Consider the following 18,491-nt stretch of genomic DNA (forward strand, 5'->3'; position numbering starts at 1 on the left):
GGGGAGTAGAAACAACAGTATAACAGCCACACAGGCAGCGTCCATGACTCCTACATCTAGCATGTGTGACTTATACCTGTGGTCTGTGCAGGGTGATTTTCCACATTGATATCTTACTGGCAATGATGGATATACCCTGGAACCATAGCTAATGATACCAATTAGAATCCCATAAGCCATGGCAAAGAATGCATACACTAATGCCAGGTCATATGCCTGAATCATTCTGTACCATGTACGTGAGCTGTTAAGGTCCCACTTATACTGTCTAGATGTCCTTGGTGATGCACTGCAGTCTGATCCTGGAACATGCAGTACAATCTTTCCAATGTGTGCAGTGTTGTAGAGCATGCTGATAGGCAGACAGTTACAAAGTGGCATAGACATCAAGAGGAGGTACCTGATAAGGACAGTGTGGAGGAGCTGACTTCAGGGGATGAGAATACCAGATGGAGCCAGGCACAGTATGCCATGGCACTGGCTAAAAGACATCATCTGGTTCATAACTACGGACATAGTTGCATAAAACAGTAAAAATAATACATGTAGGACTGAACTCAGGCTGTGTTATACCATGCATAGGTTGGCCACACTGTACATCAGACACAGGCTGTCTAAGTAGCACAGTACTGAGGGCAGAACTCAGCTGTCATATGCGCAACTGGGGAGGGTCACAGTGATGTGTCAACAATAGACAGTATGTGTTTATGTGTGTGTTTGTGTGTGTGGGGGGAAAGTGAGGGTGTGGGTTAATGCTGTGTGTGTGTGTGTGTGTGTGTGTGTGTGTGTGTGTGTGTGTGTGTGTGTGTGTGTGTGTCTGTGTGTCTGTGTGTCTGTGTGTCTGTGTGTGTGTGTGTGTGTGTGTGTGTGTGTGTGTGTAGATGGGTGGGTAATTGTGAGAGTTGGTGAAACTGGCCATACAGAGGATGATGCAGGACTGTAGCTTCGTTACTTAGTAATTCATTTTTGAACCAGCATTCAGAACTGCCTTTAAAACTATGAATACACTTACTGCACTACTGATCAATCAGCATCTTCCAGTTCTGTCCCCACTAATACCTTGTACCTGGAGCACTTTCCCCCTTCATCCCACCCTATCTATACTTCTGGGATGTTATCTCCATAGTCTTGTGATTGGGAAGTGGTGAGTGGTGCAGGTGTGTATGTTGGTTGGTGTATGCAGGGACACATCTCCAAGACACAATGCAGCAGTGTGTCAGGGTCTGATGGACAGCTCCAGGGCACTTGCAGGAGATGTGTGCTCTGACCATGCCTGTCCCTGTCCACAGAGGCACCCTCTCTTGGGAAGGTCACATTCATGATCCACAGCATGTACAGTGAATTGAGTGCTATAAAGCACAAATGGTGGGTTGTATACAGGTGGTTTCTGCATGAGCATCCTGACTGCATATATGTCCATATTGCGCTACAGTGCCCACAACAATAGAAGGTGCTGTAGAGTTGCTGCCACTATAGGTTCTACACTGTGACCTCCCCCTGCCATGGTGGGTCTCCCAGCAGGAGATGGACCAACCATAAGAAAAATATCTGGCCCATGCACTTCAAAGCTCTTCACACATACCACATATTACTATAACCACCTAAGATATGGCTATATTGGTTTCTCTAAGTAACCTCATATTATGGCCCTGAAGAAACCATGATTACTGGACATGGAGACGCTCAGCTTGGGGGCGCACTGCCCATGTATGTCCAAACTACTGGCATCCTGACACCTGAGGTCATCATCTCACTCAGTTGGGCTAGTGGCATCCAGGGGGGGGGGGGATGTCCTGCAGAGATGAGGCCATTCACTGTGCAGATGTGATGGCCTCTTCTTGTCACTGGGTGGCAGTCTGGGTATGGAGGGATGGCTTTCACAAAAGGTGTGTCCATTGAATAAGGTGATGATGTTGCCATTACTTTATCTGAGTCTACCACTGACCCTGTGACCCCTGACTGTGCTGTGCTTTGGCTGCCGTCATCACTGGAGCCAGACAGTTTCTCAAAATCAAGATGTCTTGTATCCATGGAGGGCAGTCTGATAATACAGTATCTGTGAAAACACACAGACAAAAAAAAAACAAAAAACTACCCAGTCTAAGGATGAACCCTTCGTCAGCACCCACAGCCCAGTGAAACTACGCCTATATAACAGAGTACTGTAGAAAACTACCATAACTTGAGCAGACAGTTTTTGGGCCTACAGTCCTGACATTCTTGTAAAACAAAGAAGCCATTCTTGTAAGTTCTATGAGGTGGTTTGTATGGCTTTGATCTGTGTGTGTGTGTGTGTGTGTGTGTGTGTGTGTGTGTGTGTGTGTGTGTGTGTGTGTGTGTGTGTGTGTGTGTGTGTGTGTGTGTGTGTGTGTGTGTGTGTGTGTGTGTGTGTGTGTGTGGCTTTTCTATGGGTGTTGCATTGACACAGGCTAAGAGTATCAAATTATCCTGATCAGGAAACTGTATACACGTGGCTATATGTTGTACAGCTCATGTCATCTGTATGTGCATAGGCCACATAAGCAAGCATACTGCCTCCATGTATGCTTTAGAGCAGGGGTGTCCAACCTTTTGGCTTCCAGGGCCGCATTGAGTGAAAAGAAATTGTATTGGGGCCGCATATAAAATATATCATATAGTTAACTCTTTCGATACCGCAGGCGACCAGGTGCATTTCAACAATGAATAAATGTAATAAATGCCTAATATTTGCCTTAAAATTCAAATTCTCATTCTAATTCTAATTATCTAATCTAACAGTTAACTCTAATATCTTAGTTAATATATATATATATATATATATATATATATATATATATATATATATATATGTTTTTTTTACAAATAAACAGATATTCACTACAGCACTAGCATTTCTCACTGGGAAAACCACTCTAGCAGTCCAACTATGTAAAATGTCAACATTAGCAGCCCTACAATACTATAATACACAAAAATAAGCCAACAAATTTGCAATAAAGTAAAGAATTCACATTACTGACTTAATAAAACAATTCTAAATAAGCTACAAGAGGGTCTCACCCAAACAAATGACTGGTGCCAGAAACATGGCCTCAAGCTAAATGCCAAAAATTCATCATCCCGTTTGGGGAAAGTAATGTCCCCACAAATTATCACGTTAATAACAATGTTGTAAGCACGCAATCAGTTGTGAGGTGCTTGGACACCCAGGTTGATAGAAATCTAACTTTTGACCACCATGCTGTCTCTGTTATATGGAAAGCTTTTTACACGGCCCACCTCATTAGTAAGGGTATCTCATCCAGGGACAAGGTGGTCATAACAACCCTGTATTCTTCCTTTATAAGAGCCATTACTGAGTGCCAAGCCCCTTTTGGCATGTGCCTCAGCAAAACACCCTGCCAAAAGAAAGACTACAACCATTTCTGACAAAAGAGCTCAAAGGACTAAGTTCACTTAGTTATCCAAACAAGCTAATAAGCTTCTTGCTCTCCTCTGCCTCTCACTGGACCCTATAAATTTCCTCACTGGCTTGCTTCCCAGGCTAAGAATGATTCTGCCTTGAGACTTCCTCCACCTCAGAAATACTGGTTATACTTAAAACCCTCACTACAAAGATCATAGTCTTCACTGCAACATGAACAAGCCACTCTGTATGTACAAGTTATGGATACAAAAACTTCAATTTCTGTAAAAAGTTCTTCTCATTATCAAACAATGTAGTTCAGCAACATGACAAATGGATGGATAGCCATAAATGTACTCCTTGAGTAAGTAGTATAGCCTTCATCAAACCAGATGGAAAATCCACATACTAAACTTTCCTAGCTGGATGGCTAAGATCTAATATTGGTTACTCAAGTCTACTTGCCCAAGAAGAGGGGCCTATTTAACTAAAAATTCCATTTGCAAAAATATATTCAGTATACATATTAAATCTCTCTCTCTTACACACACACACACACACACACACACACACACACACACACACACACACACACACACACACACACACACAAGGAACCCCTACTTCTAAAATAGGCAACCCCAGTAATCACATGACACACTCACTGAATGAAAATGTCTGGAAGTAAAATATCTGAAAAAAAAATCATACTAGAGATGGACTCATCCAACTAATTTCCCACCACCATAAGGACCATCAATAAATTAGCAAACAACTGCTCAGCAAAAAGTAAATCAATAAGAAATCTATAAACTCTCTAAGATCATACTATATATTGGAGTAAACATATAACTTCCCTTCATTCTAAAGCCATTTGACATTCAGACATTTTAATTTCTGCAGAAATTATTCAGACTGACAGCTTACTGAGCTGTCACATTAGCACTCTATGCTTACGTCCGAACCAATGAAGCATACTTGTCAATTCCAAAAGAATTAATGTAGTTTAATAAGAAGGTTATTTGCAAGGTTACATGGCAGTTTATATTGGAAATAAGCAAAGATATTAAAAAGGCTCTGTTTCTCGTAATTATGCTGGAAGGTCTTCCAAGGTAAATACAACCTTCTGATTTAGTATGGAACCATACCTCTCAACCTTAGAGCAAGAAATCTGTAGAAAGAGAAAAATAAAAGTGGGGTACAGGCCCAAAAATAGTTATGGATCACATACACCATTGAAACAACTGTAGCTGCAAACATTATACATCACTTATAATCTTTCCATCCCATCATTGTCAGGTAAGCATTATATGGCTCATTCAATTCTGCCTTCTTTTGCAACAAAGAAAACCATGCTTTGAAAGGACAAATGCATTAAAAATAATAAAACACATTGCATCCACATCCTGCAACTTCCTAGCTGCAAACAACCACAGAGATTTCACTGAAACTAGGGCTGCTTATTTCCACAGAATGACAGCTATCCCTAATTAAGTCTAATGATATACAATCTACCAAGATCTGAACTACCTGAAATAAATTAAATTATGGCATGCAAGTGCACTTTGTTTAATTAAACTATATTTCTAAGCCCACTTACTGTATTTTTTCAGTAACATCCCAATCTCCATTTCCAGGTCACTTTACAAGACATTGGCAGTGGTAGACTTGGCATCCTCCAGATCCCTACAGGACCACACACAATCTGCTAGCATTGTCCATTAAATGTAAATATCCATCCACTGCAAATGGCAAGAAGCTATATCTTAACAAATCTACTTTTGGCATGCCTAGTACCCAAGTATCAGGTTTTGAAACAAATAACATTATCCACAGTCCGTAAGTCTGTCTTTAATAATCTACAGTAGCTGCCCTCCCAAAACACACACACACACACACACACACACACTAAAAACCCCAACATTTAAAAAATTACATTGTGCCCACCTGATCTGCCAGTATTGATGATCCACCAAAGCTGTACTTATTGTTGTCCAATCTGCCACTGCTTAGAACCCACCATTGACAAAACAGTACTGGGTGCTTTTTTGTTTGTCAGAAAAAAACAATTCAACTTTATAGTGTTCCTATCAGCAGACCGAAGATGCATGTTTTGGAATGCATCTTGGTCGAATTGACAAAACCGAAACTGCAAAATATCGAAGCGGCATGTAAGCAAATTCTTTCCCCGGGAAAGAATTTGCTTGGCCACTTCGGTACTTTGCCGTTTTTGACACTGTAGTGCAGTATCAGAGATGGTATATATAAGTAGGGGAGTGGGGGGCAGAGCCTCCCATGGCGGGAGGTGTGGGGGGTGAAGCCCCCCACTTAATCGCAGGTTTTAATGTTTTTTTTTTTTTTTTTTTGGAACAGCGGTTTTGTAAGCTTTCGCTTACATGGGGTCAATTAATCACCGTTCGCTTACCTAAGCATTCAGTGATCTAATATAGACCCAATTTATATGCTACAGTCCCACAAAGTCAATCCACTACTGACTCATTAACCTTAGGCTGCTGTCTCATTTTTACTCCCTGGAACTGCATTACCTTGGATGACTAATTTTATTTCCTAAAGTAAAAGACACAAATTGAAAGATGAAGTGAAAATCCATACAGTTGAGAGGTATGATTTCATATTCAATACAACACTCTCTCTGTCAGGAAAGCCACAGTTTAATGACAGTGTACTTTTAATGTACGATATATTTGTGATTTAACTTATTTGTGTTCAGTAGGTAGATTGATAGTCATTAGCCTCTTTGTGCATGTGTCTCTCTCTGTCATGCACACACACGCACATACACACACACACACACACACACACACACACACACACACACACACACACACACACACACACACTCTTCTTCTACTTTCACATGCACAAGCATTCTGCTTTCATGCATGTACTCACTCATTCACTCCCTCCATACTTACCTATTAACACAGGTAAGTGCTGTCCCTTTCAAAGGCAATGACGGCAAATCCATACACTAGTCACTCTTCAGCAAGAACACACACTGTTTCTTTGGCACGAAGTAACGGCGGGAGCACACAGATCCTTCTTTGGTGCAAAAAAATCAAAACTAGAATGGTGCTTTGGTGCATGCGCACACCGACAGAGTTATAGGTCACAGGTGTGAAAAGCACAAATCAAAAAAAGTGTTTTGGGGCATGTGCATATCCATGTTGCAGTTAGAGGTCGGTGGCCGCATGGAAGAGGTCCGAGGGCCTCAGGTTGGACACATCTGCTTTAGAGGATGACAGCAGTTGTGACACTCCTGTTAACTGTGAAAGTGTCACAGTCCAACACAGGATATGACTGCTTGTATTCAATGACATCTCTGCCAGTGACATGCACTATTCTTGTTAAGTGCAGTGTATCTGGGCCCACAGCACAATCACCTGGTATAGGATAAAGGAGTGTATGTGTTTGCAGTCCACAAGTTGGCATGAGCCTATGAGCACATCCCAAAAGGCATGAATGCAATCACCTGCTACCATTCACAGACATCCTTCTACACTGGTATGTTTGCAGGCCATCCTTCCCACAGCAAAAGAAGTAGCAAAGGGTAGGAATACAACACCCTGGTGCAGACATAGGAAGGGGATTACCTGCTGTAAAAGCCATGGATTAAGCAACTGCTGCAGTGATTCCTGCAACAAGCAAAACAGATTCACAGCTATAAGTGAAATGACTAACTTGGAATTGCATGCTCCCCACCCACAACCTTACACTACTACTGCAGATGCTTTGCCCATATCTGCAGTCCACTGTTAAAGGTATAGGAGCACACCAGTCAAATATTAATGCCATAGAGGAATGTTGCACACCATGCAAGCCTTTGGACTGTGTTGGTTGTCCGCCCAAACAAACACTCCCCACATTACTACTCATAGCTATTGTATCAGTAATGTCAGCACCCAGGCATTTCGTAAAAATGGGACTCAGATATTATGGTACCATACCTCTCAACTGTCCAGATTTTTGCAGAATGTCCATATTTTTACATCATATCTTTGCTCTTTTCCTCAAAACATTTTTGACTTTCTGGAAAATCACTGGGATTTTCTAAGGATTGAAGTTACTAAATAATGTCATACATTTGAGTGTTATTCTTTATATCCTTCAGAAAATGCATTCTAATACAAATTATCAGCTTTTTAAGTTTATAAGAGCAATATTTAAAATATGTCCTTATTTTTGGGCTTTTGTCCCCCCATTATGTCAGGGTTTGTCCAGATTTCCTATGCTAAGAGGTTGAGAGGTAAGTTAATGCTACTCGACAGAGATAACACTGCTATACAGGACACCACAGGATTAGTGCAGCAGCTGTGAGTATTAGCAAGAAGAATCCATCTTAATACTTGCATGTCAACGGTGATTGGGACACACACGGTCCTCAGCCTAAGCCTTGGACTATGTTATCTGCATAGTATACACTTTATTCATTTATTTAGTTTACATTTATTAGCCATTTAGTGTCTGGCTGGGCAAGTAGTCTGTTTTCAGCAGAGACTCTGGGAGAAAAGCTTCATAACATAATCTGTATAGCAAATGTCTATTAAACTCTGTTTAATAATTTCCTGCTTTGACTATGCCTCTCAGCAAGTATTTTTATGTTCTGTCTCAATGTATTAATAATTTTTACCTTGTATTGACTGTTTCTGTGAATTATTTGTAAATCTCCTTGGAGCTTTTCTCCCCAGGCCTCCACTGAAAATGGACAAATATCCAGCTGGACTAGCCCGGTCAACAAATGTAAAATAAATAAATAAATAAATAAAATAACAATAGTACAAAAGAAAGATTACAACATTTTTAAAAAGATTTACAAAGAATATACAAAAACTTTATCAGTTGTCTACAACCACAATTTACAAAAAGAGAATGTAAAACAGAAAACATTACATTTCCTAAGCCTTACTATAGACAGTAATATGAAACTCATTAGATATATAACTAACACAAACCATTGTGGTATTTTCATTTGGTAGAAGTAAGACAAGGAGAAATATAGCAGAAAAGAAACCTTTGACTGACGGGATGATAAACTAGACATGCGTATTGCAGGAGCATAGCAATTGTTGAGTTAGGTATTCCTTTAGGAGTTGTTTGACGCTATGACTATCTGTGTTTTTTAGGTCACAAACCTCAGAAATCTGTTTTACTAAACCTACTTCATCACATCTCTACCACTTTCCCTGCTATGGCAGTACACCCTATGCCTATATACGGTCTTCCACACACCTGCACAGTTGTTGACATTTGCACCAATTACTTTACCCCTTACAGTTATAAATGAAGTTTGGCAACAAACCAAATTGTCCCGGGACATCTTCATGGCGGGGGGGGGGGGGTTAGGTCAATATTAGAGGGAGTTATGTGGGTGAGGAGGAGAAAGAGTTAAGTGGAAGCAGGGATAGTTGGGAGGGAATGAGATAAGGATGGGTGGGGCTTAAGAGGTTTAGTTTAGTGTAGCTGGGTAAACAGTCACATTTTGGCGTGAACTTGCTACTGCAAGGATCATGTCCATGACGACCTGTAGGTAGTTGGGAACAGGTAGACCTGGGCTTAATTTTGTTACAAGGGAAGCTGGATTAATAGTGCTTTGCCGTGTTTCTTCGCTTTTGGATAGGCTTTCATTGCTGGGTATAGTGCTTCTCTGAGTTACAAATGTTTTCTTGTATACGGTGGTTTCAGGGGGGCACAGGTTTGAGAATTATGTGGAGAGCTGGGGTATTTTGAGTATTGTTCAGCATTGTTCTGAGTCAGGATCCCGGGTAGATTGCCTGCAGAGGTAGGTTTGTTCCGTTTTCTAGGCAGACGTTTTCTGTTTAGAGTTTTGCAGTTTCCATGGCTGAGTGCGGTATGGGAGGTGTGTGTGAGTGGTGAGATGTAGTTGTGATCCTGTATCCCCCTTTTTCTGTTTGTTGGTGCTAGGGTTCTCGGCTCATCAGTGGTAGTGGTTTTTGAGGGGTCGTGTGGTTCGGGATCCATTGGTGGGGTTGTGTGCCATTTTCAATTTGAGGTATTGGCCTCAGTGAAGCTGCGACTGGGTTTCCGCGGGCTTTAGGCTGGTCGGTGCACGCATGAGCGTCATGCGGCAGGTACCTTGGGTGCGTTGAGTTTGGTGGAGTGGCCTTAACATAATTAAGGGAACTTTGAGTGTTACACACATGAACAGATACAAAATATGGCATTCCATAGAAGCGTAACACACAATTACACTAATTTCTGGTTTATAGCACTTCATTGATTTCATAGGTTTTGACAGGCCGGCCTCTCATAAAGTGTCTAAATGTTTCACGGGGGACATTATTACACGTTTCCATTGCCATGCCATTAATGATTTTTCTTCTGTTTACATACTTTAAAACTTAAAGTACATTTTCTGCTTCCTATTCTGTTTAGGGTAAATCAGTTTTAGGCACGAATGGCTCTGCTGCATATTGGTGAAATACCAAACTTTGAATAGTGAAGGGGTGACATTAACCCTGTAAATGAAGTATAAGCGTTGGTGGCATATGGGTGACAGGATGTTGCTAGGGGCAAGAGTTTCGAGTAAGTTGTTTGTGGAAAGGGCATTGGTGGTGGCAGGATGATGATCGCAGTTCTTTGTCAGGCTGTGAGTTTTGTTCGTGGGTTCTGAGTAAGGGAGAGTGGTGGTGGCTCAGTGCATGTGTGGTTTGTCGACCCATTTCTTGTAGCTGAATGCATTGAAAGTTCAATGAACATCTCCTCTCCCTTTCCTGTGTTGTGTGTTACCTTTCATTGGGTCATCATATGTATAGACACAAGTTAGGAGAACAAGAATACTGAGCTGTATGGTACTGTATCACTGGTTGTGCTTTCCAGAAATGCTTGGCAGAATCATGCATGTCAGTATAACATAAACTCAAACACATACATTACTGCTCTGATACCCTGATGCAGCATATGAATGGGAAAAGGGTCGATAAAATGTTAAACTTATAAACAGCTTAATTCTGTACAGACATAAATTATAAAGCACTTCCAGGCAATTTCTTTGTAAATGAAGTTGAACTTCATGATAACGTGAAGCCGGTGATTTTGTTGACTCGTTATGGTGGTAAAGTACTGAAGTGTAAGCTGCGTTCCTCGATTATTTTGGCTTGGTAGTTCTAGGAACTACTGGAAGCCTATGGTGAGCTTGGTGGTCGCATTCCATTTCAGGCCACAGTGGGGTATGTGAGCTTGCTTCAGGAAGCTAGGAGATGTGTAGTTCTTTTAGTAATTTCTTGGGTGGCTGTGAGGGTTTCGCTTTTCAGATTTTAAGCACTGGTTAAGTGGGTTGAAGAGGAGCGCTTTGAAACTGGTGAAGGGTCAAGTGGGATGAGAACCTTTACATGTTAATGTTATTGGGGTTGAGCTGTAAGAGTAGCTGGGCTTATTGCTAAATGGCTTCTTTGATGTCAGTGTGGCCATTTTGAGTTGGAATCATCGGTGGGGAGTTACTGGTTGTTGTGGGGCATTGCATATGTTTATTTGGTTTTGTTTCGCTTTGGCATGTTTGTCACTGTTTTTCCGGTTTGTGGGAAGAGTTTGCTTGTTTTGCTCAGCATTGCGCATGTTTTATATGTATTAGTTACGTATACTAACATATTGCCTCATATCCGGTTACTAAGGTGTACACTACACTAATGCAGGCATGGATAAATGGAAATGACTGCAAAATAATGATCACCCGTTCATGCATTTTATTTAAGTAAATTTTCTTGACCATGTCACGTAATAGGTAATGACACTTTGTTTTTCAATGAAAGGTTTACATAATATGTTTGGCAGAGGCTGATTTCTGGAGCTTTGAGAGACCCGTGAGTGGTTGCCGTTGGTCGCGCATAGTAGAGACTTGAATGCTTTTGCTGATCCTTACGAAGTTGTGGAGAAGTATGCATGCACTGCAATGTTGTGCATTTGTCCTACCAGTTGGTGGGCATTTGTGTTGGCAGGCTTCTGTCGCAAATGGGAGTAGCAATGTGGGGGGGTGTGTCCAATGGTTGCCAGTCTGCAGCTTGAGGAGCCATGTCTGTTAATGTCAAGTGCACAGAAAAGAAAAGAGAGAAAAAAAGAAAACGGATCTTAATTTGGAGGAGGGCCGCAAGTGTTCCAGGCCTGTACTGCTTGCCTGTTCATGGGTGGTGAGGTCATTGTATAAAGACAAATCCTTGTTGTTTATGCTGAGTAGTGCCCTTGTAATTGACTAGGCACTAATTCTGGCCACTGACCGGTGTTCCAATCTGCAGAAATTTGTAAATATTATAGGTGGAACTACAAGAGGGATAAATTGGTTAGGTAAACTGAAGTAAAATAGGACCCCTTTAATAAGAAAACATATTTAATGTTGCAGAGGAAATTCTTTGTAATGTCTGCATTACATGAAAGAGTTGATTTGGAGCCTTCTGTAGTTCTGACATCAATATGAATTTGTTGGTGGTGTGGTAGCATTGTCCTGACTATCAGAGCAGTACAGTGGTTGAGCGGTATGGTTTGTCCCTCCATTAAGTTTATTGGCAGTGAGGTTAACTTTGGTGGTGTGGTTAGCATACCATATATTCTGACATTTATATTGTTGTTAAATATTTCTGTTGTGAATGATTAATACTACCTAATGGCATTTTATAGGTTTGCTGCATTGAGTTCAATTGTTCCATATTAGGTTGTTTAGTGTGCCTCATTTGGAGATGGAAGGTTAAGAGCTAGGCAGATAGTTCAATTTAAGTTTGTTTGGCTGATGCATGGCGCTAATTGATATGGTCTGGAATTAGAAGGTTACCCTGGTTGTGGATATTGATAGGTCTCTTCATGGGTGGGGTTTTTGTTTTAACATACTCGACTGGTAGTTAAAGTTATCTTGGGTATTTGATCGGGTCATTGGAAACATAGTTTCAGTCATGGGAGTGGTGGTAGTATATTCCTTCCGGGGTTGTCAGGATAGGTTGTTCTTGAGATGTCTTGGAAGGTGTGTTAGGTATTTTGGATTATTTAATTTCTTTTCTTTCTTGCAGATGGGGTCTTGGAACACGGCGGAGGTAATTTGTTATAGGTGGGTTTAAGGTGGAGCCTCCTCTTCATATATTAGAGGGTTTAATTTTGTCCTTTTCTTTTTAGTTGGTGGTGTGCTGAGAACCACTTTTGAAGATATACAGTGAATGCACAGATGATGGAAGCAATGTCACGTGAGAAGGTTACTCATGGGGAGCACGAGTGGACAACAATTACTGATGGAAATGGTGGAAATGCAGAAGGCATCATGAGGTGGATTGGAAAGGTGATTTGAAAAGTGATGTTTGGATAGGATGGATGTTCTTGCTACTGGAATGGGGCACAAGGAGGGTCTGAGTAATCACCTTAGTAAGGCATGTTACAGCTCTTTCTGTAATTAGTGGGAACTGATTATTGTGTTGGTATAAGGGGCAAGTAAGGACCAGTGAAGTTCAATTCTTGCTTTCTTGGAATCGTGGGGTGGTTTTATTCCCTCATCCAGTTGTTGAACGGTAGGTGGGGGGAGGGCCAATGAGGTTTGATATGATGCTGAAGTTTGCGCCTAATGGGGGTATCTTTGGAGCAACAAATTTGTTCTTTGAATAGGTAGGTTTATATAACATACCAGGTTAAGGTTCACAGAATAGCATAAGGATCATCGCAATAGGGGGTTTGGGTGGTTTTGCAGATAGGGTTTGAGGAAACATGGTAGGTAGATGACTGTGTTGGGGTAGTTAGAAACTGGGTGCATTGTTACAGGGGATTTAGAAGACTTTAAAGGAAGCTTGGTTGCAGGATAAAGCAACTGTAGGACAGATCTTAATTACCTGCTAGTGGTATAGGTAGCATAAGGAAAGAGAGCTTTCGAGGTAAAGACTAGGGACAAACAGGGGTTAAGAATGGTCTGGTAATGAGTGAATTTGGAGTGTTTATGGCTGGGCACATAGATTACTTCATTGCTGAGCATAAGCGAGTTTGCGGGAGCTTGGTAAATGGGTGCTGGTTTTCTGCCAGCTAAGGTTAGGACATTAAAGTTTTGGAATTAGATTATTCCTACGGTAATGGGCTGAAAGGGTATGTATTCTCTTGGTGTGGGTGATCCCATGGCACAGTGGGGGTCACAGTAATCTTACTTTATTGGTTTCATTAGGGTGTGTTTCAGTGATGTATTGCAAAAGGGGCGTATGACAGGATGCTAAGGTGTTTTACAGATGGGTACACCAAATTATGTTTGGCATGATCCTTCCCTTTAAAGGAAGTAGTGGGTGAACAAATATGGGTAGAAGGGAGGGGGAACAGGCTGCTTGGTGGAGAAGAGGGATAGGTTTGCCCTCTTCTGTTCCCCATCTGGTGTCTGGATGTTCAGTTCCAAGGATCTGGGGAAAGGAAAATGAGTAGTTGGAGGAAGCTTGCTGAACAGATAAGCAAGATGAGGGAAGGATGCTACTTATTTGGTGGAAGGTAATTCAATGAATGGTGTATGAAGTGAGATGAGATGCTGCTTCATGAGTAAAGTAAGTGAGCAGGGGTATTGGCCCTGCTTGTTGGCAGAGTGAGTAGGTACGCTGCCCTGATTAACATTACAAGGATGGTTGTTGGCAGGGTGAGTATGTACGCTGCCCTGATTAACATTACAAGGATGGTGTTTCATAAGTAAAGTAAGTGAGTAGAGGTATGGATGCTACTTACTGGGCCAGGGTGAGTAGATACACTGCCCTGATTAACATTGCAAGGATGTTATGCTGTGTTTAGAATCAATTAGATTATGAATAGTTGTAACTAATGAATTTGGTGAACGAAGCTATGTTATGGAAATCTAATAAACGTCGTCAAATGTCATTTGGTGTGATGTGTTTATTGAAGGGGACCGGGAAAAACTGTCATTTGTGTTCTCAAACAATATGCACACACACACACACACACACACACACACACACACACACACACACACACACACACACACACACACACACACACACACACACACACACACACACACACACACACACACACACACACACACACACACACACACACATGGCAGTAGAAGCACAGCAAAAATGAAAAAAGTACCATTCCCCATTCACTTACCTCTTTTTCAGTACATTTTGCATTTGTAGGTATCACTGTTTATCTTCTGAATAACAGCTATTAACAGCTGTACAGTTTTTTATTCAGCAATCTTCTATAGTGTATTGAGGTCAGCACTGGCCATGGCTGCTTTTATCATGCAGTTTTGAGGCTCTTAGTACAGTACTTATATTAATGAACTTAATTTGAATAAATGTTCAGGAATCACAAATTCATCTTTTTATATAATTCACCTCTACCAAACAAAAAAGCTCAGTCAACTTTGTGAGTTCACATAAGTACATGCGAAATGCAGTGAGACTGTGTGGGTGGGTTGGTGATCCTGGTAGAGGCATGGGAAAACATATTGTAGTAGTACGGCCTGTAGAGCTACTGAAGAGCAAACCTATTTGCAAATGCAGACACTTTGATACTTGTAGACTCTTTCCATGCCATTGCTTACTTAACACAATCATACCATGCCATGTGTTTTCATGCTGTGTGGTGGTGACATTGTAACTGGACGTATTACATAGCTGCCAAAAGATGTGCATCAGATGTCAACAGCAGCTATATGGTGACCAAGAGAGGGATACCATATTTCTATGAATTGTAACCTGGGGAATGTGCATGACTTCCAAGGGTACTGATGGTGACAGGGCTTCCAGTTGGTGCCTTAAATAAAGTTAGATCTTTCTACACTTGCCGTACAAGGACCAACAGGAGTGCCTAACGTAGGAGTCTTAGAGTTTCAAATATAAAATGGATGTCTGACATAATCTTGACAGGGCAGTAGCAGACTGCTGCTACTGGCATAAACCACTCTGGTGAGCATAGCTGGCACCACTGCAGTGACTTGAAGAGGCACCATCTTGACCTTCTGTGGATACTGGCTGAGGCTGGATGGATATGGGGCAGGTGACATGGGAGTGTGGGGAGTCATGGAGTGACCACATGGCAGCATATTGCCCATGCATCACCATACAATATGCCCATGTCAGTGAAAACTTGCTTTGCATTGGTGTTGTACCCATGTTGTGAATGCAGGTGCATACCAAAGAGTACATACGGTGTATGCCAAGCACCTGCTGATAGCTGGCTATGTTGATAACAACTACTCTGCTTGTTTTACAGAACAATGCCATTGTCATTATGTTGGGTTCTATAAATGGTACCACTGTCGAAGTCCACATGGCATGTTTTTGACCTTGTTGCTTACAACATGTTTTCAGGGTCACTTCCCCCCATAGTCTATTACATCTCACATCTCCATCCTACTACTCTAGACTCAACACCACCCCGCCCAGTCCTGGCTATGAGTACAGTGAAACTGCACACCTGCACACACACAACATACATTAGGGATATTTGAGTTTATGTACCTGGGCAGAACTGCCAGACCTGGCATAGAAGCATATCTAGGAGCTGTGTAATACAACACTAGGCACCAGAATGAGTGGTCATCAGATGTTTTTGTAGTAGGATTTTTTGTGTGTATCTCTCTCATTTTCTTTTTTTGTTGATATCCTTTCTTTTATATTTCAGTTGAAGTTTGTTATTTTATTTCTATCCATTTATTTTAACATTTTCTGCAACATCTACATTAGCTATGCCAGTGATGCAGCACTGGTTTCCACCCTGATTTCAGCTCTGGCCTTCTCCCACTAGCACACTATCTGCCTCCAGGCCTGCCTCCCCATCATATAATAGAGGTCATGTGGCAGAGGTTGACTTGGGAGTATCCTTAGTGTCCTTTGGCAGTCTCTAAAAGGAGAGGAGTGACGTTGTTCCCTCCAGTGATGCTGTCAGGGATCATAATTTGTCACCCAGCTGGAATTAGTTAAGGTGGTGGGGGAGCTGGTGGACCTGGACTGAATTGACCAGCTGAAAAGGCTCCTGATGTGACTTACACAGTCGCAACACTGCAGGATACTGCCATCACCACCACCTCTCTAGGGTCCAGTGGAAGGCAGTCACATTGGTGAGTGATCTCTTCCAGAGTCTATCCCAGGCAGTCTATAGTCAGGAGTGGGATATCGACCCTGTCTCCCATCCTGTTATTCCCCTTCCTTGTGTGTTACTACCTTCCCCTGTTTGGTGTCCAAGCCTCCCCATTAGCACTTGTCCTCCCTCTCTCTGTATGTCAATATATCAATTACCAAACACCCTCCATTGCTGTCATCACCTCATTTCTTGGTCTTTGTCTGTGTTTCATGTTTGTGTGCCTCTGCTTCCATACTTCGAACTTCTTTCCATCCCCTGACTTTACATCTCCCATAAATAATAGTGCTTGTCTCCCAAAAAAAGTATACTATTCCTCTCCCTCTCCACTCCTAGTTTTACCTTCAATGTATCCTTGTGGTTCTATTGCTTGCTCTCTCCCCCTTTTCTGACGTTCCTATATTCTCCTTTCCTCCCCATTTCAATCAATAAAACTATATGGAAACATTGCTGGGAGCAGTGGCTTCCAGCTGTTCTCATAACATTGCAAAGTAATGCATGTCACTTATTCACTTCTAGTATTCACACATTCCTAGACACAATCTTTGAAAATGTTCTCAGCATTGGCTCTGTTATTTCTGTAAGTGAATTATTTAACTAGTTACTGCTTGGGCTGCGAGACTCTTGCTGTTTAACTTATAAACCTCTGGGCTGCATTCCTCCTCTTGGCATCTCTTTGGTGGCCTTTATATGATCACAAACTGCCTGTTTCTGAATCTCAGGGAATATTTGGTAAATAAAGCACTGTGTCATACTTTTGGCAGTTTTAATGTTTGATTTAGTTGTTGTAGAATTTATTTATTTATTTCCAGTTTGATAACCGGGGAAGTCCACTGGGCCCGAAAGCCCGTTTTCAGTGGAGGCCCGGGGAGAAAAGCTCCATGATAATACATTACACACAAAAACACAGCAGAACAGATCTAAACTAATACACACAAAAACACACTCTGTTCTAATAGCATAATACTTTAACAATTTCCAAACAAGAATGAGGTGCATTGGGCACTATACATAAGAAAAAGATATATTAGTGCAACTGTGAATGTTAGTAAAGTAGGAAAGGAAAGGAAATTATAGATAGAGTTTGAATGCAAGAGCAGGGATGCATAGGAGAAACAAAGAAGAAGCAAAGAAATTAAAGGAGAGGTGTCAGAAGAGGATAGAAAAAGAACAGATAACTAATGTTCAAATTGTGGTTGAGTCCAGGAGACCACCTTGAGAAAAAAGTCAAAAGATTTAAGGTGAGAGTAAGCATAGCACTTGAAGGAAAATAAAGGGTTTATTCAGGGAGGAAGGAGGAGATAATGAAGAAGAGAGGGGAGCTAGGGAGAGTGTCAGAAGAAGGGGAACCAGGGGGGTGGGATGGAACTAGGATAAATTGAGATCTAGGTAGGAAGTATACAATTACATTTCCAATTTTGGAAAAGGTGAGAATGGAGAAGAGATTTAAAGTGTTCATAGTTTGTAGTGGCTCTTAGAAGGGAAGGAAGTGAGTTCCATTTTTTTGCTGTAGTATAGGAAAGTAGGAGTTGGCCAGGGGGTCGTTTGGGTTTGTAAACTGAAATAAGATTTTGGTGGCTAGATCTTAGGGGCCTTGGAGGATTGTATATGGTGAAGGTATTAGATAATGCTGGGTAAGCAGTGGGTTTAAAGATTAGTTTGTGTGCAGTAGTAAGTTGGAGGAAATTGAGTTGATTAGGGAGTTCTAGCCATTGAAGACTACGGAGGCAGATGCAGTGGTGTGTAGAATGAGTGGAGTTAGTAGCGAATTTGGCAATTTTGTAGTAGCAACTTTCAAGTTTTGTGGAGATAGAAGTGGAGAGATTGGATAGAAGAGGAGCACCATACAGTAGAGAAGGGAGAAGGAAGGTAGTGGCGAGAGTTTGTCTTGAAGATGGAGTAAGAAAGTTTGCATTTCTATAAAGCATACCGAGCTTCTGATGAGTTTTCTTTATGTTTAGTTGAATATGATTATTAAATTTCAGGTGTTCATCAATGGTTACTCCGAGTAATTTAGCACTACTAA

The sequence above is a fragment of the Protopterus annectens genome, chromosome 2.part0, assembly GCF_019279795.1.
Source record: "Protopterus annectens isolate FY-2018-M chromosome 2.part0, PAN1.0, whole genome shotgun sequence".
In the NCBI taxonomy this organism is placed as follows: domain Eukaryota; kingdom Metazoa; phylum Chordata; order Ceratodontiformes; family Protopteridae; genus Protopterus; species Protopterus annectens.